Consider the following 7,666-nt stretch of genomic DNA (forward strand, 5'->3'; position numbering starts at 1 on the left):
GGAGATCGAGACCATCCTGGCTAACCCGGTGAAACCCCGTCTCTACTAAAAAATACAAAAAACTAGCCGGGCGAGGTGGTGGGCGCCTATAGTCCCAGCTACTCGGGAGGCTGAGGCAGGAGAATGGCGTAAACCCGGGAGGCGGAGCTTGCAGTGAGCGGAGATCCAGCCACTGCACTCCAGCCTGGGTGACAGAGCAAGACTCCGTCTCAAAAAAAAAAAAAAAAAAAAAGAATTTTATATACAACTTGAGTGTTTTAGTGGAAAAGTAATTGAATTAATTAGTGACTTACTTAATAGATGGTACTGGCACTACTTATTTGGAAGAAAATAAATCTGGGACCCTATCACACATATTAGAAAAAAAACTTTAAAGATAATACAGAAAGCTATACGTATAACCTAGGGATCAGGAAGATAGATATTTTGTTGTAACATTTAAGCTCCGTTAAACTTTAAGGAGACAGAATCTTAACTAAGACTGGAAACCCAGAAGCTATAAAAGAAAAGATGGGGCCAGGCACGATGACTTACGCCTGTAATCCCAGCACTTTGGGAGGCCTTGGCAGGCGAATCACGAGGTCAGGAGTTCAAGACCAGCCTGGCCAACATGGTGAAACTCCACCTCTACTAAAAAGACAAAATATTAGCTGGGCATAGTGGCAGGAGGAGGAGGAGGAGGAAGAGGTGAAGGAGAAAGCAGGAGGAACCTTAAGGAGAAATCTGAAACCACCACAAGGTGGCGACTTGAACATGGGCCATTCTCTCCACCTCCCCATTCCCATTTGAAAAATTACCATTTTTCAAACAAGGAAAATGCAAGCTAGCATTTGAGCACCAATCTGAGTTGCACAGCTGACAAGCGGCAGAAACTATATTGGAAGCCACGTCCCCTGTCCCCTAGTTCAGAGCTCTTCTCACTCTCCCAATCGTTGCATGGCCACGTGCAGATGCCCCTGCATAGGTACCTGTGATACGTACCTGTGATACGTACCTGTGAATATTTGCCCATGTTTTTCTCTCTGAGGATCTCTTTCTCTCTACCTCCTTGTCCCACTATGTCTCTTTATCTCTGTTTATTGCTATCCTTCTGTGTGTCCTTCCCTTTCTGTTATTCTTTTTTTTTTTTTTTTTTTTTTTTTTTTTTTTGAGACGGAGTCTCGCTCTGTCACCCAGACTGGAGCGCAGTGGCCAGATCTCAGCTCACTGCAAGCTCCGCCTCCCGGGTTCACGCCATTCTCCTGCCTCAGCCTCCCGAGTAGCTGGGACTACAGGCGCCGCCACCTCGCCCGGCTAGTTTTTTGTATTTTTAGTAGAGACGGGGTTTCACCGTGTTAGCCAGGATGGTTTCGATCTCCTGACCTCGTGATCCGCCCGTCTCGGCCTCCCAAAGTGCTGGGATTACAGGCTTGAGCCACCGCGCCCGGCCCCCTTTCTGTTATTCTAATCTCTGTCTCCATTTCCCCAGCCCCCAAATTCACGTTCTCTTTTCTCTCCCTCCCTCTTTCCTCTCCTAGTGACTGGACTAAACATGCATCTGAAATATAATACTCAAAGAATGCTTTTAAGTTGTTTACTAAAATAGAAGGATTTTATTTGTTGTATTTAAATAAATTACTTGTGATTTGTGAATAATAATTGCACAGAGCTAGTGTAAGTTTCCATTATATTATGTCATAGATTATATTACACTTCTATCCAAACAACAACTCAGTGAGGTGTTACTATTATTCCCATTTTACAAATGAGGAAGCCACGAGGTTAAGTAGCTTCCCAGGGTTGAGGAAGCTAACACACTACGGAGTATATTGGTTTTTTTGTTTGTTTGTTTGTTTGTTTGTTTGAGATTGTCTCGCTCTGGTACGCAGGCTGGAGTGCAGTGGCATGATCTCAGCTAACTGCAAGCTCTGCCTCCCAGGTTCAAGCGATTCTCATGTCTCAGCCTCCCAAGTAGCTGGGACCAAAGGTGTCTGCCACTGTGCCCGGTTAATTTTTCTATTTTTTGATAGAGATGGGGTTTTGCCATCTTGGCCGGGCTGGTCTCCAACTTCTGACCTCAAGTTATCCACCCACTCAGCCTCCTAATGTGCTGGGGTTACAGGGATGAGCCACCGTGCCCTAGACCTCATTTTGTGTTTAAAAGAAATTAGGGCCAGGCGCGGTGGCTCACGCCTGTAATCCCAGCAGTTTGGGAGGCCAAGGAGGGTGGATCATGAGGTCAGGAGTTCAAGACCAGCCTGACCAAGATGGTGAAACCCCAACTCTACTAAAAATACAAAAACTAGCCGGGCGTGGTGGTGGGCGCCTGTAATCCCAGCTACTCGGGAGGCTGAGGCAGGAGAATTGCTTGAACCTGGGGGCGAAGGTTGCAATGAGCCGAGATCGTGCCACTGCACTCCAGTCTGGGCAACAGAGCGAGACTCTGTCTCAAAAAAAAAAAAAAAAGAAAAGAAAATTAGCCTGGTGTGGTGGTGTGCCCCTGCAGTCTCAGCTACTTGGGAGGCTGAGGTGGGAGGATCACCTGAGTCTGGGATGTCGAGGTTGCAGTGAGCCATGATTGTGCCACTGCACTCCAGCCTGGGCAATAGAGTGAGACCCTGTCTCAAAAAAAAAAAAAAAATTAGAGTTTTTTTGGTTCACAGTTCTGCAGGTTGTACAAGAAGCATGGCACCAGTGTCTGCTTAGCTTCTGGTGAGGGCCTGCGGCTACTTCCACTCATGGGGGAAGGTGAAGGGGAGCCAGCATGTGCAGAGACTGCCTGGCAAAAGAGAAGGCAAGAGAGAGCGGCGGGGGAGGCACCAGGCTCTTTTCCACAGCCAGCTCTCCTGGGAACCTAACAGCGAGAACTCACCCACCCACATCCAGGGTGTTAATCTAGTCAAGAGAGATCCGGAAAACTAAATAAATAAAAGAAAAAAAAATAAGCGAAAAAAAGAGGAATCTGCTCCCAGGAGCCAAACACCTCCCATTAGACCCCACCTCCAACTGGGGATCAAATTTCAACATGAGGTTGTGCAGGGACAAACTACAGCACCATAAGAAAAGGCCCGGCACGGCGGCTTATGCCTGTAATCCCAGCACTTTGGGAGGCGGAGGCGGATGCCATCACCTAAGCCTGGCAGTTGGAGACCAGCCTGGCCAACATAAATACAAAATTTAGCCGGGTGTGGTGGCATGAGCCTGTAATTCCAGCTACCTGGGAGGCTGAGGGAGAATCCCTTGAACCCCAGAGGCGAAGTTGCGGTGAGCCCAGATAGCACCACTGTGCTCCAGCCTGGGCAACAGAGCAAGACTCCGTCTCAAAACAAACAAACAAAAAACTGTGTGTGATTACAAAATAGAAAAATATTATTTTTATTCCTATCTCTAATTGGAAATGAACTTTTTTTTTTTTTGAGATGGAGTATCTCTCTGTCGCCCAGCCTGGAGTGCAGTGGCGTGAGATCTGGACTCACTGCAACCTCCGCCTCCCGGGTTCAAGATATTCTCTGCCTCAGCCTCCTAAGTAGCTGGAATGATTACGGGCGTCTGCTACCACACCTGGCTAATTTTTTCATTTTTGTTTTGTTTTGTTTTTTGAAATGGAGTCTCACTCTGTCCCCCAAGCTGAAGTGCAGTGGCACAATCTCGGCTCACTGCAACCTCCTACTCCTGGGTTCAAGCATTTCCCTGCCTCAGTCTTCCAAGTAGCTGGGATTACAGGTGCCCGCCATACGCCTGTCTAATTTTTGTATTTTCAGTAGAGATGGGGTTTCACCTTCTTGGCCAGGCTGGTCTCGAACTCCTGACTTCGTGATCCACCCGCCTCGGCCTCCCAAAGTGCTGGGATTACAAGTGTGAGCCATCGTGCCCGGCCTGGAAATGAACTTATTTTCTCAGATATCAAGCTTAGGGAAATACGTTTTTTGAAGGATCTTTACAGAAATTCATGATGGTAGCTGGGGCTTTCATGTTACACCAGACCTTTCATGCTGTGAGCGTGGGCCTAGGAAAGATAACTCTAAGTGATGCTGTGTGTCTCAGCTGGCTCTGAAAGCCTCTTTTGCATAAATTTTTACAACATGCAAAGTTCAAAGGAAAGTAGTACAGAATGTTACAAAGCTACATTCCCGGAAAGGGAATTAGAATTTATATCCAACATTTATTACCCAGTTGTTCATTTCTTTGGGGCTATAAAACTTAAAAGGGAAGAATGGCCAAGTGACATTTTTAAAGAGGAAATTGGGATGGTAATGAAGACATTTAAAATCGCTCACTCTGTCCTTATTTCAACCAGTGTCTCAATTGAGATTTATTGAATACTTACTGTAAAAAGCACAAAATTAAAACCCCTCTGAAGGAAAAAGGAAGGTGAATCCAGCAAGGCTTAGATCTGCTGCCAGGAATTTATTCCAAACATAGTACTGTATAAAATAGCCTGTCTTTTGAGTTTACCACTGTATCTCTGGCACCCATAACTAGCCTGATTTAGGTACTCAAAAAATGTTTATTTGGCCGGGTCCCGATGGCTCACACCTGTAATCCCAGCACTTTGGGAGGCCGAGGCAGGCAGATCACTTGAGGTCAGTTCAGCATCAGCCTTACCAACCTGGTGAAACCCCATCTCTACTAAAAATACAAAAATTAGCCAGGTGTGGTGGTGCATGCCTGTAATCCCAGCTACTCAGGAAGCTGAGGCAAGAGAATTGCTTAAACTACCAGGAGGCGGAGGTTGCAGTGAGCTGAGATTGTGCCATTGCATTCCAGCCTAGGCAACAAGAGCAAAACTCCGTCTCAAAAAAAAAAAAAAAAAATTATTTAATGAGAACATAGGCCAGGCATGGTGGCTCATGCCTGTAATCCCAGCATTTTGGGAGGCTAAGGTGGGCAGATCACAAGGTCAGGAATTCCAGACCAGTCTGGCCAACATGGTGAAATCCCATCTCTACTAAAAAAACACAAAAATTAGCTGGGCATGGTGGCACACACCTGCAATCCCAGCTACTTTGGAGGCTAAGGCAGGGGAATCTTTTGAACCCAGGAGGCAGAAGTTGCAGTGAGCTGAGATCGTGCCACTGCACTCCAGCCTGGGCAACAGAGCAAGATTCTGTCTCAAAAAAAAAAAAAAAAAAAAAAAGAAAGTAGAGACAGGGTTTCACTGTGTTGGCCAAGCTAGCCTCGAGTGATCTGCCTTGACCTCAAGTGATCTGCCCACCTTGGTCTCCCAAAGTGCTGGGATTACAAGTGTGAGCCACCGTGCCCAGCCAACACTCTGTTTTATCCAGTGTTATGCTTGCACAGTATTGGGAAACGGTATTATCTCAGCCTTGAAAGATTTAACATGGTCATGAAAGATCAGGCCAGAGAGAGCTTGGAGCCAACTAGAACTAGTGTCTTCATTTTACACGTGAAAAACTGAGGCAAAAGAGGTGAGGCAACTTGCCCAAAGGTACACAGGTAATTAGTGGCAGAGCTACAGCTTTACATAGTATTACCTTCTAAAGCTAGTAAGGAAGACAGCCTTTGGAGGGGAGGACCAGCTCTCCATCAGTGCCAAGTCCATGGGCAACTATTGTAAGTGTGAGAAGAATGATCCTGAGGTTTTGCAGGTTGTGGCATGAAAAGGGAGTTGGGCAATCATGTGGAGCTTGGAGACTTCAGGAAGTCAGGATATGGTTGGTGACTGTATCCCATCACCATTACTTAGCTTTATGGTTGTCTGAAAGCAGGTTGCTGCTTGCTGGGATCACCTTGACAACCAGGAGCTTCCCTTGCAGGTGAAACTTGCCTAAGTACTTGGTAAGGTCTGCAGTGAAATTGAGGGCTCCAGGAAGGTGGTGAGGGGCAAGAGCACCTTCGCTGCCTCCCTCTCCCTTATTTTTTTTTATTTTTATTTTTTTTGAGGCAGAGTCTCGCTCTGTCGCCCAGGCTGAAGTGGCAGGTGTGATCATCTTGACTTACTGCAATCTCCACCTCCCAGGTTCAAGCAATTCTCCTGATTCAGCCTCCCAAGTAGCTGGGATTACAGGCACCCACCACCACGCCTTGCTAGTTTCTTTCTTTCTTTCTTTCTTTTTGAGACAGAGTTTCACTCTTGTTGCCCAGGCTAGAGTGCAATGGCACAATCTTGGCTCACTGCAACCTCTGCCTCCTGGGTTCAAGCGATTCTCCTGCCTCAGCCTCCCGAGTAGCTGGGATTACAGGCATGCGCCACCACACCCAGCTAATTTGTATTTTTAGTAGATGGGGTTTCTCCATGTTGGTCAGGCTGGTCTCAAACTCCCGACCTCAGGTGATCCACCCACCTCAGCCTCCCAAAGTTTTGGGATTACAGGCGTGAGCCACCAGGCTTGGCCTAATTTTTTTTGGTATAGATGGGGTTTCACCATATTGGCCAGGCTGGTTTCAAACTCCTGACCTCAAGTGATCTGCCTGCCTCGGACTCCCAAAGTGATAGGATTATAGGCGTGAGCCACTGCACCCGGTTCTCTCCTCTCTCTCTGGGACTCTGTGGGACTCTCTCTCTTTGGGACTAAATCATCCATGATCATTGTTTGTGTGTGTTATTGTTGTTGTTTTTATTGTCTAAGGGAGGTTTTCTGTCTGTTTTTTTGCATGGGTTCATTTAAATAACAACAAGAAACAAAGAACGCATTTAAATTTTGTTTCCTTCTTGAAATGTGGAATTAGTTTAAGCATATCCCAGGAGAAATATTCACAAGGGTATTTTAATCTAGTCAGTCATTTTAGATTACAAGAAGCAATCCCTCCTTACTTGTGCCAAGTCCCTGGCTACACAGAAGATTTAACACATTCCTGGGATGTGCTTGAAACAAGGCTGAGGGCACTTTGTTTACGGAAATGTTTGGCAGCCTTTCCTGTTTTCCCCATGGGGAAAAATTTGCACTTTTAAAAATGAACTTGGCTGGGGGAGGATCACTTGAGCCCAGCAGTTTGAGGTTACAGTGAGCTGTGATTGCATCTTGCATTTCAGCCTAGGTGACAGAGAGAGAGCTTGTCTCAATTTGAAAACAAAAAAACGTTTTTTAAATAAAGGGCTCCGTGGCTCACACTTGTAATCCCAGCACTTTGGGATGCCGAGGTCGGAGAATTGCTTGAGCTCAGGAGTTCAAGACCAGCCTGGGCAACATGGTGAAATCTGTCTTAACAAAAAATACAAAAATTAGTCTGGCTTGGTGACGTCCCTGTGGCCCCAGCTACTTAGGAGGCTGAGGTGGGAGGAACACTTGAGTCCAGGAGGTTGAGGGTGCAATGAGCCAAGATCACAGCACTGTACTCCAGACTCAATCTCAAAAACAAAAAAGGAACTAGAACTATGTTAACACCCAGAGGTCCTTACTGATATAAATAAAGGATTGAATAAAAACTAAATAAATGGGGGTGAAGAGAGAAATCTCCCATGAAGAAAAATTCCAAATAATTAATGTAGATACTTTGTCCTCAAGGAGGGGAAGCACAACTCCTCCCTCCTTAGGTGTGGGCTCCTCAAAGTCACTTCCTTCAAAGAGCACTGTATAGTAAGGGAGGATCAAAAGAGCATCTTTACAGTGAGGAAACCTGCTTGCCTTCAAAAATAGGTTAGGGCAGGGCATGGTGGCTCATGGTGGCCTATCATCCCAGCACTTTGGGAGGTTGATATGGGTGGATCACTTGAGGCTAGGGGTTC

This window comes from Rhinopithecus roxellana, chromosome 9 (genome assembly GCF_007565055.1).
Source record: "Rhinopithecus roxellana isolate Shanxi Qingling chromosome 9, ASM756505v1, whole genome shotgun sequence".
Taxonomy (NCBI): Eukaryota; Metazoa; Chordata; class Mammalia; order Primates; family Cercopithecidae; genus Rhinopithecus; species Rhinopithecus roxellana.